General features: G+C 45.6%; 1 protein-coding gene across 1 annotated transcript in view; it reads left to right on the top strand.

Annotated features, from left to right (window-relative positions):
* Positions 1-664: 664 nt before the first annotated feature.
* The window catches only part of LOC138513595 (retroelement silencing factor 1-like), a 32463-nt gene continuing 17168 nt past the window's right edge, over positions 665-15959 (top strand). The window contains exon 1 of the mRNA XM_069628569.1: positions 665-847. The gene's annotated coding sequence lies outside the window, so the exon portion shown is untranslated. The remainder of the gene's footprint in view (positions 848-15959) is intronic.

The following is a 15959-nucleotide window of genomic DNA, read 5'->3' as shown; positions in this document are numbered from 1 at the left end:
GTAGCACCTAGATTCAAAATAGCACAATTTGGCAATAATGCAATGGGGTAACACCTATGGTGGTTACAGGTCAGTATATCATACAGTAGCCCTTGAGAATACATCACATAGAAGGTGGGAAAACGTGCAGCTTAGGTGGAAGCATTGGGACCAAAACGGCTCAATTCATACAAAAAGCATAGTTTTGATCGCTTACCGGAATGATAAGTGCGACTCAATACTTCTAATTTAAGGTGGTAACGTTTTCCAATGGGTCGCGGCCATGACTGGGAAACTGACTCCTCCTGCGCGAATCCGCTGGGATTTATGGGTGGAGATAGTTCGGTTGGTGTAAGCCGTTCTTGTGGGTCTGACTACCATGGGTTTGGGTAATATGTGCAAAATATGTTTCCACCCTCTAGTATTTTACTTAGTGACATTTTGAAGTCCTGATGGCTTTTTATTGCCATATATCATTTAATAAGTGCTAGATTGTCCTCTTATATCCAACAAACATTTTCTGCTTTTAGCAGCCTGGTGGGGCAGCAAATCAGGTTACCTGGTGTTATGCAATATTTGGTGTACCTTACCTTTCCGGTAAGACCTGTCTAAATGAAGGATCGCTGCTCAGTTTTCAGCTGCTTCTGTCTGTTTCTAGTTCTGCTGCGAGAACAGCTCAGCTAGACGCTTGTAACCCGATCCCTCTCGCGCCCCATTGGCCGAGGACTTCCGGAGAGGCTCCCCTTGCAGCCCTAATGATTGATGGCTCGGGCTAGCAGCAGCAGGAGCATTGTGCGGCTTTTCTCACCGCTGGACACAGGGACTGTTTGTATTGTAATCCTGGAGGCTCGCAGCTGAGATCGCCACGGTAAGTGCTTTTACTTTGTAAGCATGGATGGATGCATACGCGCAATGCATTTGCTAAAATGGAACTCAGGCAGACTTTTAAAGAAAGGTACCCTGTTGGGATTTAGCAGCTGCGCGCATCTAGCTGCTGTCCGTCCCAAATGCGTGTTTGAAACCTTGCCCCTCTCGTAGCTGCATGCCTCGGGTTTCATCTTTAACTTGCATCCAGCTGCTGGCCGTCCCAATGCGTGTTTGAAAATGTGCCCCTCTCGTAGCTGCATGCCTCGGGTTTCATCTTTAACTTGCATCCAGCTGCTGGCCGTTCCAATGCGTGTTTGAAAATGTGCCCCTCTCGTAGCTGCATGCCTCGGGTTTCATCTTTAACTTGCATCCAGCTGCTGTCCGTCCCAATGCGTGTTTGAAACCTTGCACCCCTCGTAGCTTCATGCCGCTGGTTTCATTTTTAACTTGCACTTGCGGTCCGATCAAAATGCTAACGTTGTTTTCAAATGTGGTGTCTGGCACGTGCATATTTCTAAATGCTGCACCTGGTTATCTGCCCAGGTGATGGAAGGGTTGTTATCAAACAGCGCCTCAGCCGAAAACGAATAGGACCCGATTTACAAAAGCGTTTTTTAAGGGGAAAATCGCCTTGAAAAGTGCTTTGTAAAGCGGACCCACGATGTGCTGCAGTCTGTGATTTGCACTTTCTCAGGCTGCACGGGGGCATGTTTTAATGCCTGCCTGCAAGGGAGTCTTGGGGACTGCGGGCATGTTTTATTCCTGCAACTGCCCCGGCTCATTCCGCTGTATTTCTGCCACTCTTCCCTGCAATGGCAGGCTGATTGCCCCCTGCACCCCAAACGCTTTAACCTCTGACGTCCGAGAAACGGAATGATGCTTTTTAGCGCTTTTCACTCAACGTGCAGGATAGCGCGGTCCCTGCCCGGTTACCGATATTAGTGTCAATTTCTCTGCACGCGCTTTCACTGAACTCTCCAGAATCGGTATTTTTTACGTTTGCCGTTTTGCCGTGGATTACATGACATTTCTGGGATTCTAAAATACTTTTTTCCAAGTAAGTCTTCTGATGGAAAGTTAACTGTTTTCAGAAAATAGGTTGCGTAGCAAAATGTACGCGGGATTTCGGGAGTCGCGCTTTATCAATCACGAAATTTAGAAACGTTCGTGAATTTAATTCCGTGCCGTTTAGTGTGTGTGTTTTTGCTACAGCAATCTGGCTATGTGATTGTATTATTATAATTCTTTTGGGGGGAGGGGGTTCTTGCTTAGGCACTTGCCCCAGTTTGGTCCAAGCATGCCCTTTATCTCGCTTCGCCAACGGCCGGGGAGTCGGCCAGCTTCAAATGTTTAAATACATCGCCAGAAATGTTAAACTGCGGGGTTCCAACACCACGGCGACTTGTTTGATGAACGTTGGATACACCGGATCCCTCTCCGAATACGGACTTGTGGGCGGGCATTTAACTAACTGAACCATACCTCATAGGTTAATCGGTGCATTGCGGTGCACCTCATTGCATCTGTTTATGAAAAGGCTGTGGGCGTAAACTACTACCCCAGCGATCATGCTAGTTTTTGGGAAAGCCACGTATCACCGAGACCTTCATGCCATGGGGCAAGTGGGCAGCTATGTACTGTTGGAAGGCTCTCCATCGATTTACCATATTTATATGTAGAATTCATTGCTCTACTTTTGAGCCACTCTTGACAAGTCTTTACCCCTTGCTCTTTTTTTCTCGCCTCATATATTTTAAAGTAATAATGGTTCCCTTAATGCCAGTATCTCACCCCCTTTTATCCTTCTGGGTCGGGTTGGATTGGGATCTATGTGATCATTTCGAAAATAAATTTCGAAACCCCAAAGTACTGATTAGACCCCCGCACCCCACTAAATACCCTCCACCTTTTTTATTAACTTAATCCACTGCTCCACACACACACATATATATATATATATATATATATATATATATATATATATATATATATATATATATATATATATATATAAAAATGGTGCTCTCCAATTCGGTATTTTATCCTTCTCGGTGGAGGGCTGAGGTATTTTGGGGCGATACCGTTGGATTGCATAGCCTTTCGTCCATTTTAAAAATATTATTTCAAGTGACGACACTGCACAATCCTGTTGCTAGCATCCACACGCCTGTTGTGTAGATGTCACACTGCTTTTCTTCTGCTTGTGGGACCTCTCCACCAGCACCATAAATTAATTCTCACTCCTTGGAGACCCCTATCTGAGTGGAACTTTTGAGGTGATCAGAAAAGGTAAACGTACCCCCCTTCTCTTGTTTAGCCTCTCATAGCTCCAATATCTTTATCCGTTCCTTGTATTACACTACAAATAAACTTCCAGCGCTTTTAAAAAATGCTTTTTTTTCAACGGCGGTTAAACACATCAGTACTGATTTTGTCTTTTAAAATGCACTTTATACAGATGACTGATTGATAAACTTCCCCGGGGGGAAACGCGTGTTCAGATTCGCTTTAATATGGAACAGTGATTCATGGGGTATAAAAACACAACCAGTGGAGAAACGTGATATGCAGTTAATTACTTTCTTTGTTTTCTAAAGCGCCATCCGGTGGCTGGTTTCAGCTCCTATGTATCTCCTCACCCCGTACTAACTGTTTCCTGCAGATAACTTGCCAGTTTAGCTTAGAAGAAACCGCCAGTTTCTGTGGTTTAAAATGGGCAGTGCTGCTGAGACGTTAAATTGAGGGGATGTGGTGTAAACACAGCAGCATGCTAATTTGAATAGTCAATCCCACACTGGCTCTATCTAATTTGGGCGGGCGTTTCCTGGCGAGAAACAAGCCTATTGATTAATCTGCCAAGTGGTTCGCTATATTGTTGCAGGATTATTCAAATAGGCTCCCTCGTAACATGCTCATTTTAATATCTTCTCACCACATTAGGTCAAAGTATTCCCTTCAGTTTTTAGAATCAATTATATATTGCATTAAACAATGGCCCTTACTGGTCAACTATCTTATTACTTTATTTGTAATAGAGAGTAACGAGTGAAGTTTGACTTAGGTTAAAATCACCACAAAAGTCAGTGATCCCCAGTCTCCAGTTGTATAGACCCCCTCCAATTACTGATTATATTTTCGCTTTTTTTAAGTGGTTGAAATGAGCTTGTTTTCGATGAGTGAGGCTTGGCTTTGTTGCCAAATAGACGCCCATTCTTGGGTACAAACCCACTTATCCAGGTGACGTTCGATGGGTTCTGCCTTAAGTGGGTTGTGGGTAGAGCCCAGATTTCCTTGCTTAGAATGACCTTGCTTTCTATATCCTGTTATATGAATAGTCTTTTGTCACTTTCTTTTGTAGTATTTCTGATAAATATGGTGCCACCATACCAGCATCACCATTTTTAAAATGTATGATCAAACATGCTAAACAATCATTTTTTTATTGATTCTGACTTTTAATTAAGTGGGTACTTTTCTATTTGTTATTTCGGTTTTTAGGCTTGCATTGTAGTGTTTTATTCTTTTTTATAGTGTGTAGGTGAAATGAAATGTTTTGCAATAAAACTCAGAAGTAAATCTTGGGAATACTGACTGTGGCTGTGAGGTCTGTTATTTGTTGAAGACCTCCCCGGGTAAATTGAGGAAATAATAATTGACACCCGCTTTCATTCCTTCCTTTGGTTTTCTGTAATGCATAGTTTCCCACTCAGTAGGGAGGTAGTCTACCCCCTGGTTGGCCCAGCAGATGTATGATTGCCATTATTTGAATACACCATGAGTTACAGACCTCCAACTATTCTTAAGACTACAGTCGCAAAGTTGACTAAAGTAGAATTTTTACTATGGCATAAGACCGCTTTAGAAGACTGTAAAAATCTGCACCGCCACTTGACTTGTGGCGATTAAGAACTGGTGGGCTCTGTGCATGTGATTACTGGAGTGGCAAATTCTTCCCTGACTATTTGCTTGCTACTGGAAATGTATATCCTTAGCTTTAGTGTTGAAGTCCACTACCGTTTGCCAGTGTGCCTAGATTCGTTTTCTAGCCCAAGAAGCCAGGTTCAAGTAGGATACCTCATATTCCAGTACATTGTCACAGGTTGTCCTATATTCAAGCAATCCTCTGCCATAAAGGCATGGTTTATCGAGCCCCACAAAGAAATTACGTGATATTCTGGCTAAATTACCTTAACTAAATACAATACATCACAATGGTTTTGGTGCCATTTGCTCAGCTGTCTACCTATTTAAACATGCTTTTATTTATAATGGATTAATGCACCTGAAGCAGAGGTCCATGATCTGTGTAATGCAAAGGTGCCCTGCTCGAATCACACTAGGGATACTGCATCTTTCGTTCTTCTGAAGTTCTTTAAAAAAAAAAAAAGTAAACCATTATTTAGATGGTTGACTAATTCTAGAGATGGCGTATGGCTTGGGTCGTGTATCGCCTGGCCATTCTACACCAAGATTTATCTCCTGCCCAATGAATGTCCTTTTTCTATCCCTACCGTGTCCAAAAGGGATAACTACATTTACTTTTAAAAACCTTACCATTCAGTTTCACCCAGGGCGAGCTACTACAGAGAAGAGAGCACACCAGTAGTGAAGAAAAAAGCCCAATCACAAAGTAACAGGCTGCAGTGAAGGGAGCATTAGAAGCGGAGATGTAGTGACGTAGGTATGGATGCAGTGGTGGTCATAGATGGGTAGCAACAGTGAAAGGCAGTCGCTGAGTGAGACATTGGTTCAATAGAGAGTAAATAAAAGGGAAAGAATGTGGAGCAGGAGGCCGCGAAATTAACCAGTCGGCAATGGAGTGAAAGCGAGAACAACATAGCAAGGGGTCAACCTTTCAAATTCAAAGCTACTAGCCAGGCATAAAGCCATATATTCCCTCTGTTCTCAAAATGCACACATCACACCATTTCCTACTTTTTTCTGTGACTGTTAATTTTACTCTTCTTGTGAGGTTTTGTTTAACTCTTAATTTAACATTTGAGGCTACATTTTGTTCAGAGGAAAATTCACAACAACCAGGCGCTACTTCCAGATCGTTCTCAATGATTTCCAATTTGGACGCAGCAGTCACATGGCCTTTCATCTCTTCATCCACACACCCTCACCTGCTTATCTGCCTCCAACCTCATTTTCAATGTGGTAATCTGTCAGCTTTTCCTAATTGCAAATGGCTCCTTGACAGCCTCGCACAATTCTTTCCCACCCAAACCTCTCAACTGCACCCTTTTCAACCTCATGTCAGTTTTGACAATGACACTTAGTGGTGGATGGGCTGCTTCACATTTCTCTGCCTAGTTTTTACAATTCTCTGTTGCCTGACCCTTTGCTTTATTAGCCCATCACTCATTCCAGAATGGCTGGTGGCCCCAGAGTCCCTTTGAAATTCATATTACTATAATTTCTAGTAGCACAGCTTTGGAATGCAGCCCACCTGGAAGTAGGGCTCGCATTTTCTTGCTGCACATTGAACATCACACTAGACCACCTTCTGTCACCTCTTCTCTGGAAAATCAGGGAACTTTTCTCTAGCTTCCACTCTAATCTTCCCTGATTCTATGTGATTTTGCTTGAAAATATTTATTCAGAGTAGATTTCAGCAACGTTTCTTTTTATGGTAGATTTTGCTGCAAATATATGTGGGGCAGAGCCCCCACAGTCCGTCCCCTTAACCCCCCCACATCAGTTATTGCCACCTATTCAATACTCTCAACGCACACCAAATCAGGAACACTCTAACCCTCGCTGCATATGACTCTGCCAGTTCAGACACACCACTTACATCATAGCCTGATCTGTTGCCTGACCTTTGGGCATACCAAGTACCGGTATGTATACATAGCTCTCAACCATTTCTGTTGCAAAGGCGGGTGAAATCACCCGATTTTGTTTTTGGCGGGTGAGACGCCCATTGAAATGAATGGGCGTGCAGGAGGCTTGGCGGGTGAGTCAGCCCTTTACAAGGCGGGTGACACCCGCCAAAAGCGTGTGAGTTGAGAGCTATGTGTATACCTAGGATGTACTTGTTTGTCCAATGTAACAGAACTGAAGTAAATGCACACCGAGAAAGTGTCCGCCAATAAGCAATATACATACCCAACAAGACACAGAGATGACCATAGGGGCCTTTGCTGGTCCTGGGTCCATTGAACACCAGTTATCAAATCTAGCTAGGACTCATAAGTCTGATAGAAGAGAACTGGATGTAACTGTCCGATGAGAAGCTAGCTTCCTAATAAACAATGGCAGACTCAACGAGACACAGGGATGACCATAGACCTGCAATTCGCTTAACTCAATAAAAATTTGTATTAGGGCCACTCAACACCGATGACAATGCTAAACTGACAAACTCAAGCGTGGTAATCAGACCAAACTCTGCGGTAGACTGAGAATCTCTCCCGGCGAACCAATGCTCCGAACCTCTAGAATAGATATGATCAGCTCAGTGGGCACTGGAAGATAATCTGAAATAGGGTTCTCCCACCAATCTGCACTGACACTCACACATACCGATATGCTCACTCTCTCCTCTACACCAACAAACAATAGAATGCAGCTATAACCCTCGATCAATTTCAGCCTAGCTGTTTACATACCTAAACACCTGAACAGTCTTTAGAACGCAGCTTTACCACATGAAAAAATCGGCCTAGCTGCACACATCTCATACACAAGCTCTACCACCGCCCGCCACAATGCAAACTCTGAGGCCAACAGCCTTGCTGCACACATTCTACTGACCTCACACAATCACCGCACCACACCTAGCATTAGAATGCAGCTACACACCACATAAACCGCACTGGCTGCACACAAGCACTATTTACTACCCTACCCTCTCCACTGACCTGGACTACAGTCCCAGAGGGCATTCAACCCACTGCGCTTTGAGATCATACCAATGGTATATAAGGCACTATACAAATGCAAAATAACATAACATAACATTAGCCTAAACCCACCCCCCTCATATATTTTTGGCAAAATCCATTGTAAAAACTGATGTGCAATCCTTATTACCCAATTTGAGTTGGCACTCCCTTTAATCACTTTGAAAGGATGAGAGGCTGAGTTGGGCCTTTTTGCGATTCTTAGCAAGCGCACGCTTGACCCACCGAGCTATCAAACCAGCAATAATAGCTCAGAATCTTTCACATTTCTGCCCTTTGATGATAGAGCTGGCAAAGGTTCCCCCTACTGCTGTTGGGAGTCTTGCTCTAGAAAAGCTTGTGCGATCTTACTAGAGCCGTTCTACTCTCCTAAAGATGTTCACTACACATCATCTCCTACCGACTGATTTACAGCTTATCATGCTGGTAATCCAGGCACTAGTTCTTGACTGGCACTTTTCTCACATGCAGATTAATCTCCTGCTGAAGAAGTGCTTGATTGAGTCGTCTTTCCAGTCCTGGGCCGGCCGGCTGCATCTCTGTATCAGTAGGGGACCCCAGTTAGTGTACATAGGAACTGTGCTCCATTTTTTATCTGAACGCTCTGAACTGGGCTCCAAGTGGTAAACCCTAATTACCCATTTTAGTGGAGAGCAAAGACAATGGCCAACCACACTGGTAGGTGGGGGATGTCTTGGAGTGGGTCAATCGACCACTCGCATATAGTATTCAAAGGTGGGAGATTGTTTTCCTCTTTATAAGAATAGAAGCCCTCTTTTTACGTAGCCCTGCCTGTTTCATAGATTGGGGATGACCTTTCACAGAGGCGGGGAGGGGGTTCTATAGTAATACACAGTATGCAGAGGTGTTGCTGGGGAGCATGAGGGGGCTATGGTACGGTACCAGGTCTTTTGGTTGTAGTTCCAGATAGAAGCTATGGGGCTACAATCAAAAGGCTAGTTTTTGTCAGGACCCGAGTCCTGACAGTCCCAGCATTAGTGTAGCCCCAGATCTTTTCCAAACCTAGCAACACACCTGCATACGTCAGTGGTATGCTAGGTGCTGTGAGACATTTGTGAGAGCTGATTAATGAATGTGGTCTTCTCCCCCTGCCCTCCTTTGAAGAAAGTAAAGGAATACTTCTTGCCCACCGCATTGTCGCTCTCTGCCCCAACTTCCAGTGCTATGCGGATGACACTCGGCTCATTTTTAGGCTACCTTCGGCCACCTCTTCTCCGTCTCTCATCACGGTCTGTCTGCTATCCAGGAGTGGTGTGCCACCAATGACCTCTGCCTTAATGCCAGTAAGACTGAGATTCTCCTTATCGGCACACCCACTCCCTCCTTTCCTGTCGCTCTCTGGCCAGCCTCTTGGCCCTCTTCCTGCTCCCACCTGCGAGGCTAAAAACCTCGGGATCATCTTCAACTCCACACTCTCCTTCTCTACTCACATCTCTGACGTCTCTAAGAAGTCACACTACCAGCTGCACCTCCTCAGAGGTATTCTTCCTTTCCTCTCCCCCCAGAAGCTCACTGTCTCCAGAGCTATGGTTCTCTCTAGGCTGGACTATTGCAACAGCCTCTTTCTAAATCTGCCTGCCTCTACTCTCCGCCCTCTGCAACTCATCCAGAACAGGACTGCGAGACTTCGCCCTTGGCCTCAAGCCCAGGGATCGTAACTCTCCAGGACTGAAATCTCTGCACTGGCTCCCAGAGGCAGCGAGGATTGATATGATATGGCATTTGTAATGCGCCTATACACATACACAAGTGTTTCAAGGCGCGACAAGGCAGGGGGGGAGGAAATAAGGGGAGACAGACAACGATCCTACTAGGCCAGGTGTCATTCAGATCGCGTGAGTGCAAAGGTAGAGGGGAAGGGAAAAGTGCATGGGGGAAAGGGAGAGGGGAAAGTGCAGTACAGGGTTATTAGCATACAGCATACAGGATAAATAACAAGGGCCAGCTGGTGGCAAGTGCGAGGTAAGTGCAGACAAGTGCTGGGAAGGGGGGCTGTAGGGACACAGACACAGTCTCGCAGTGCAGGGGTTGCCGGGGAGGCAGTGCAGGGGAGAGTGGCTGGGCCAAGGACCGAGAACGGTGAGTGGCCCAGTTGCAGATTGCAGTTTCAGTAGTATTAGCAGGGGAGAGGGGGAGAGAAAGCAGAGACAAAGAGGAAGGTTTTGAGGTGCTTCCGGAACCGGAGATGGTTCTCCTCAAGTTTCAGGGAGGCAGGAAGGCTGTTCCAGAGGGAGGCCCCTGCAGCAGAGAGAGATCTGCCCCCAACTCGTTGTTTGGAGAAGCGGCTGACCCCGAGGGAGTTGGAGGCGGATGAGCGAAGAGCTCGAGAAGGAAGATATTTAGGAAGAGAGAGTTGAAGGTATTTTGGCCCAAAGCCCCAGATGGCCTTGTGGACAATGCAGAGGGTTTTGAACTTGATCCTTGCAGTCACTGGGAGCCAGTGTAGTGATTTCAGTCCCCTGGTGCAACGCCCAGGCACCACAAAAACAAAAATCGATGTGTACGCGACTGCTCGGTAGCCCACGTGTGAGTAAAAAACATCCTGCAATATGCTGTGTCACCCAGCAATACAAAAAATGCATACGCGAGGAACATGTAGGCTACTATGAACTCGAAAATGGGGTATGCGACACAAAGGGGCAACCACAGTGGGAAAAATGCATGCACAACTCACCTTCTGTCTCGTACAATGAAAAAATCACACGCTTGTAGGCAACTCCCCTCCCAAAACAAGAAGTACGCACTGCCATAGTAGTGAATTATTCGCGTGTGAACCCACAATTATATGAAGTTCACGCGTTCGTTCCCATGAAAAGCACATACAGTGCACTGTTGTCCTATGCAGACCTTTAACCCGATACTGAACGGCAACCCCCAACATCCAGCGAGTGTCTCGTTACTTACGCGCTTAGGGCCTTTCCTCTGATTACACGCTAACGTGCTGTTTCCGCACATGCAGAGTCACTCTGTTTCCAGCCAGCCACGCAAAAGAACGTTCACGATTACGTTCAAAACCCTCTGCATTGTCCACAAGGCCTTCTGGGGCCTCAATACCTTCAACTCTTTCTTCCTAAATATCTTCCTTCTCGAACTCTTCGCCCATCAGCCTCCAACTCCCTCAGGGTCAGTCGCTTCTCCAAGCAACGAGTTGGTGGTAGATCTCTTTCCTCTTTTCCTTCCGGTTCTGGAAGCACCTCAAAACCTTTCTCTTTGCTTCTTCATTTTCTCCTCCTATCCCCTGCTGACCTCCTGGCTGAAACTGCACCGGTTACCTGGTCACCCTCTGATCTTGGGCCCAGGTCCCTCCTCCGCCAGTCTCACATATCTGCACTGCCTGCCTGGCAACACCCTCACTTGGGGACTGTTTCTGTATCCCTACAGTCCCACTACCAGTACTTGACACCTGATTTCTGCACTTACCTTTGCACTTGCCACCTGCTGGCGGTTACTTTTAATTATTGTTATTATTCTATTCCCATCTACTGCACTCTCCCTTTCCTCTTCCCCAATCCCATGCACTTGCGCAATCTGAATGACACTTGGCCAGTAGGATCGTTGTCTGTCCTTCCTTCGCTCCCCCCCTTGCCTCGTCGCGCCTTGAAACGCTTGTGTATAGGCGCATTATAAATGCCATATCATATCATGAATTCTACTTTGATTAAATCTCCTGCGGCCAAACCTCCCTATCACATCTACTCCCCCCACAACCCTTCTTGACCACCCATATTAGCCCACAAATTTCAGCCTTTGTCTGTGTATGATGCTCTCTCTGATCGCAGCTGCCAAATTCCATCTTTATCATTCAATTGACCAATGTGAGTTATCTGACAATAAGCGCATACTAGCATTTTAAAGGACAATACCACTCCTAAAGCTATTATTTATATTAAAAAGAACATCATCTTGCTCATAAAGGAATCTGGGCAAAAAACTTGCACTCGTGATTAGCCATTGGCCATCTCCCTTGACTGCTGTTCAATCCACTTCATGGACGCACTTTACTCTTAGGCCAAGGAACATTTCCTCCGGCGTAGTTCTTCCTTTCTTAGTGCTATTTGTTCCTGTGATTTGTATCCCATGACTTTTCTTTTTTTTCCAAAAAACTTTCACTTATTTTTATTTTCATAATACTGTGGGATCAGAATAGAATGTAAATGATGGACAGAGTTCAAAAAATTCTGGCGACAGAGGACCAAACAAAACAAAATGGAGTACAATATAACACAAGACCCAGCTTCCAATACCCCTCTCCCCCGCAAACCATATCCACCCAGTCCCCACCCCGAAGATCAGATGGCTTTACCAGGACCAAGTGCAGCAACAAGGGGGGTTTGGTAACAATTGCAGGGGAAGTCTCTGCAAACTAAATAAACGGGTCCAGACTGAGACATATTTGGCATAGCGTCCGTCACACAGTGCCGTAATTTTGTCAGCAACCAAAATGTCCCATATCGTAACCCAGTACATCAAATAGTTAAAAAACGAATGATCAGGGTGACCAAACGAGAACACAACACTCAAATATTCATTGAATTACAATACAAATGCCATTTTTGTATAGTTTTTCAAATACATTTAAGTTTTCAACCATGTGATTCAATACAAAGATTCGTGGTAAATCAAAATTTAAACAGGACTCAGAATAATAACTGTACAATTAATACATCAAATAGACAGACTTTTTGTCAATGCATTGTGATCAGGACATATATACAACAAAAAGGTCCCATACAACACACTGGGATCATGTAATCGGATTCAAAGAGAACAAAGTTATTGTGAACAAATGACAGTATTGACAGTGTTGACGTTAAACGCTGGAGGGGTTGTTGACACTAAAGTGCTTCTGTCATTGATAGCTGGTCTATTGGCCCTGAAAATGGATGGCCTTCATCAGGACAGAAGAGAGGGTTCAGTGATGAGTTCCTGTTTCTCTCTCTGTCAAAAAGGAACCAAGGAAAGTGTGTGAGAGTATCTGTGGTTGTTTGGATCAATCATTAAATATTATGGATAATGCAACTGATGCTCTACTATTTAAAAAAAAGACCCCCTCCGTGTGGAGGAGGTAACTTTCTTACTGAGTTAGGCTTATTCGACACAGTATTTAGGGAATCCACCTCGTAGTTAACAGTGGGTTTTAATCAAGGTGCAGCGATGAGAGACTGCGCGGCTTGATTCTTTCACTAAAAGAGTAGCTGAAAAGTAACAGTGAAATTGATTACGGGTTAGAAATCCCAGTTTAAACAAACGTAGCCCCTGTCCATATTTGTTAGAATGAACGGGCCACTGCATAGATAGAGAATAGTCATATCTACAATGGAAAAACCAAAACGTCTTATTGGTAAACGATTAGTTAGCCCATTGGTCTCGCCTATATTAATAAGCTGGTGATAATAGATCACCCTGGTATCTCTCACACACTGGTTAACTAATTTGTGTCTTGGTTGATGTCTTTAGCCAGGGCCCTATAGATTACCCATATTTTAACCCACCACCACTACAAAGGGACACCGTATATTTTTTTTCCCCCACTCGGACACCCTCTATTGCCCTATTGGCTCTTATGTGGCTAGCAAGCGATTCTGTACACAAGGTAAAAATCAACGGAGATAGCGGCCAGCCCTGCCTCATGCCCCTGGTAATTGACAGTCTGGACGATAGTGCCCCATTAACCCTGAGTCATGTAGATTGGTGTTGGTAGATCGGAATTACGCAACTGATAAACCCTGGCCCAAACCCGAACCGCTCCAAAACCCCACAAAGATATCTCCAGCCCACACTGTCAAAGGCCCTATGGGCATCCAGCGCAATTATGCCTAAATATATGCCCGAGCATCTCCCCACTTCTAATAGACCCAGAACTTGCTGCACATTATCTGTGCACTACGGCCCACTATGAAACCCGTCTGATCACTGTCTGAGTCTGGGAAGCACCTCCATCATATGACAGGCCAACATTTTCGAGAAAAGCTTCGAGTCCATGTTAGTGAGGGTAATGGGGCGATATGGGTCGCAGATTGGCGGATCCTTACCCGGCATCGGGATCAGAACAGTAGTAGAGATTCCAATCGAAGGAGCTACCCTTCCACAGGACATAAAGGAGTTAAAAAGGTCTACCATGGGGGGAACAAGATGTTCGTGAAATTTCTTGTAGAAGGGAGCCGTAAATCTATCGGGACCCAGAGCCTTTTGTTCTTCAGGGACTTGATTGCCCATTACACTTCCCCCGGCAAGATCGGTGCCTCTAAGGATTCCCGATCCTCCCCAGATAGACAGGGCAGGTGCAGATCTCTCAAATATCTGGCCTGGGCTTCCGCCAGTGGAGCTCACCTCTGAATACAGCTTTAAAATGAGCATCTAAAATCCCCACCCCGTTGCACCACCCCTTGCTCATCGCGTAAGACTAACACAGAATTCCAGCTTTGGAGCTTGCACAGCTTGGCCACCAGGAGGCGATTGGCTCGATTTCCCTTAGCATAATAAAACGGTTTCGTTTTTGGCATTGCCTCAGCTGTCCTGTCAGCCAGGTGACCTCCAATTTTTCTATGGCATCTTATGTTCACGTAATGCCTTGTGAGACCCCACACTCTTGTGCTCCTGTTCAGCCCGAGTAACCTCCCTTTCTAATTCCACCCTAACCAGCTGCCTCGCCCTAGTGTAGGCTGCCGTTCTGCTGATAAGTTCCCCTCTAACTAAGGCCTCCATGGCGTTCCACACCATGTCCATTGAGGGACCAGCATCTTTATTCTTTCCAAAATAATTGGAGATGACAACCCCCTGCTCTCTAGCCAACACAGGGTCTCTGTGTACCGGGTCCTATAACTTCCATGGGCATCTGAGTCTCTATGGTCTATCCAGCACTGCCAGAGACACTGACACAGGGGCATGATCAGACGGGGTGCAGGCACCTATTTCAACCCCTCAGACGCACAGGTGTAGTGCACTAAGAATCAGGAGAAGATCTAGCCTAGAGAAACCCCCATGTACATGCAAATAAAAAGAGAAGTCCATGTGCTCCCTGTGAGCCAGTCTCCATGTGTCAATCCCAATTCATGGAGGAATAAGCCAAAGCTGTTGAGTATTTAAAGTCTAACTTGGTAGGGGGAAGGGTCTTGTGCACCAGCAAAAGGGAGCACCTTGAGAAGAACGTTTTCAGAAAATACATCTTGGCCAACATTTGGGGCATATAGGGACACCAACGTGAACAACCAACCCCACAATAGACCAACACACACATAGCGCTCCTGCGGGTCTGGAAGGACCTTAACTTTTGAGATCTGGGTCTGCTCCCCCACCAAGATGGCCACCCCCATTTTTTTCACTTGCGTAGGAATGCCCTATTTTTCAAACGCTTCTCATCCTGCGCAAGAAGGTGGGTCTCCTGTCGGAACACAATGGAAAGAGACATATTTATTTGTTTTTATTTATTTACATTTGTATAGCGCGCAAACAGCCCTAGAGCATCTTGGCGCTGTTACTTGAGGGGAAACTTAGTTACAGGGATGGTACAAGTGGGTTATGCATTTACATGTTTGTACATTGATACATTTGTGCACAGAATATAAATACATTTTGCATGATATAAAAGGAGATGCAGTTAGCCCAACAACTATTTTCTTTTCACTGGGGAATTCAAACCCTGTACATTCCATGTTCCCAGCAGCATCAGGTCCTCCCCCTCAGCATCAGTTGCTACATCAGGCAACATTTCCCCACAGATCAAGATGCCCTCCACCCCTCACCACAGCCCAAACTGCCCAAACTTTAGTTTTGTAGAATAACTTCTGTGACCCACAGCAAACATTTATAAACCAACTCCCCCAACCCCAAACCATTTTCAAACATGAGTGATTTCCAAACATCTGGAAACTCTGTCGGGAACCCAACTTGAAGGGCGGAAAAGAGCCATAACCCCAGAAGACTCTTCCACCCAGCTCAGCACCCGCAACCCAAACCAGGGCCCCTCCCCGGTGCACCACAACCCAGCTTCCAAGGACACCCCATCAGACTCAGCTCCAGAAAAGACCCCACCACAGCAAACAAGCTAACATTCAAAACCCCAGACTAATCAAGTCTTTCGTATTGGCCCCTTCACCCGCCTCCCCCTGTCCACCTTGTGCTATTTCTGCGAGGGCACCGGATCAATCCCCCTGATTCGGGCCTCCCTCACCCACCCCGTCA

The sequence above is a fragment of the Ambystoma mexicanum genome, chromosome 12, assembly GCF_040938575.1.
Source record: "Ambystoma mexicanum isolate Mex_15411 chromosome 12, UKY_AmexF1_1, whole genome shotgun sequence".
Classification (NCBI taxonomy): Eukaryota; Metazoa; Chordata; class Amphibia; order Caudata; family Ambystomatidae; genus Ambystoma; species Ambystoma mexicanum.
The sequence above is the reverse complement of the archived record's forward strand: the minus strand, read 5'-3'. Positions and strand labels throughout refer to the sequence as shown.